At 30.5% G+C, this 941-nt stretch overlaps 1 long non-coding RNA gene across 1 annotated transcript; it reads right to left on the bottom strand.

Annotated features, from left to right (window-relative positions):
• Nucleotides 1-509: 509 nt before the first annotated feature.
• On the bottom strand, nucleotides 510-941 carry LOC117177927. The gene is made up of 3 exons (XR_004467807.1): nucleotides 890-941; nucleotides 714-780; nucleotides 510-613 (listed from the first exon to the last, which is right to left on the bottom strand). It is a non-coding gene; the product is annotated as an uncharacterized LOC117177927 (long non-coding RNA).

Below are 941 nucleotides of genomic sequence, written 5' to 3'. Positions count from 1 at the left end.
ATGAGTAAAGTTTCCAAAGAATAACTTCGGGAAAATTTCCCAGAATAAATTGGGAAAACTTTATATGGGAATTAATTTTGGGAATTGTTTCTCAAAAATAGATTCGGAAAACCTTCTAATTTATTTGGGAATTGTACATTAAAGTCAGGAAATTTTCCCAACAATAAATTCAGAAAAAATGTCTAATTTATTTGGGAATTATGCTTTAACATTAGGAAAGTTTCCCAAAGATAAAGTTTGAGGAATTTTTAGTAAAAAAGTTAAATTTTTTTATTATATCCTTTATTAAATTTTATTGGCACTTTACATTTCATTCACGAAAATAAATATTAAAGCCATGAGCTCTTCGTTGTGTTTCTTGCGGGTGATCAATAATGTATCCAAAAGATCATCATCCTGCGGAATGCATAAAGTACATTTTTTGTGTTCCTTCTTACAAATATAAAATTTTAAAAAAATGAATATGAGTTTTGCCTTTCAAGAAACTAACGTTGATCCTTTCTCATTTTTGTAATGATACCCGATAGACAAAATCTATGCGACCATAGTTTATTGTACTGCGGGAAACGATATAAGCGTATACTTTCAGCTCATCTCTTGCCTGTATCCCAATCTTTTTGCCAATCAAAGTGTAGCAGCAGCAGGATTCATCGAATGAAAAGGAAATTTTTGTTGTATTTTTTATATTTAAATTTAATTTAGTATATGCGTACCTTTTACAATGAGCATTGGATGCGTAAAATTCAACAGTCTCATCTCCTCGTCAGTTGTATTAGCATCCTGAAAACATAAACGTAGCACAATTAACACACAATATGCCGGTCTAGAATGGTAAAAAAAACATCAGTTATATACAAATGTATATCAGTCTACAAAATTTAGTATTTACTTGCAATGAAATGAAAGATCGTCTCTTCTTCAGAGTAGCTGCGCTGATGAAG

Source organism: Belonocnema kinseyi, chromosome 1, assembly GCF_010883055.1.
Source record: "Belonocnema kinseyi isolate 2016_QV_RU_SX_M_011 chromosome 1, B_treatae_v1, whole genome shotgun sequence".
Lineage (NCBI taxonomy): Eukaryota > Metazoa > Arthropoda > Insecta > Hymenoptera > Cynipidae > Belonocnema > Belonocnema kinseyi.
The sequence above is the reverse complement of the archived record's forward strand: the minus strand, read 5'-3'. Positions and strand labels throughout refer to the sequence as shown.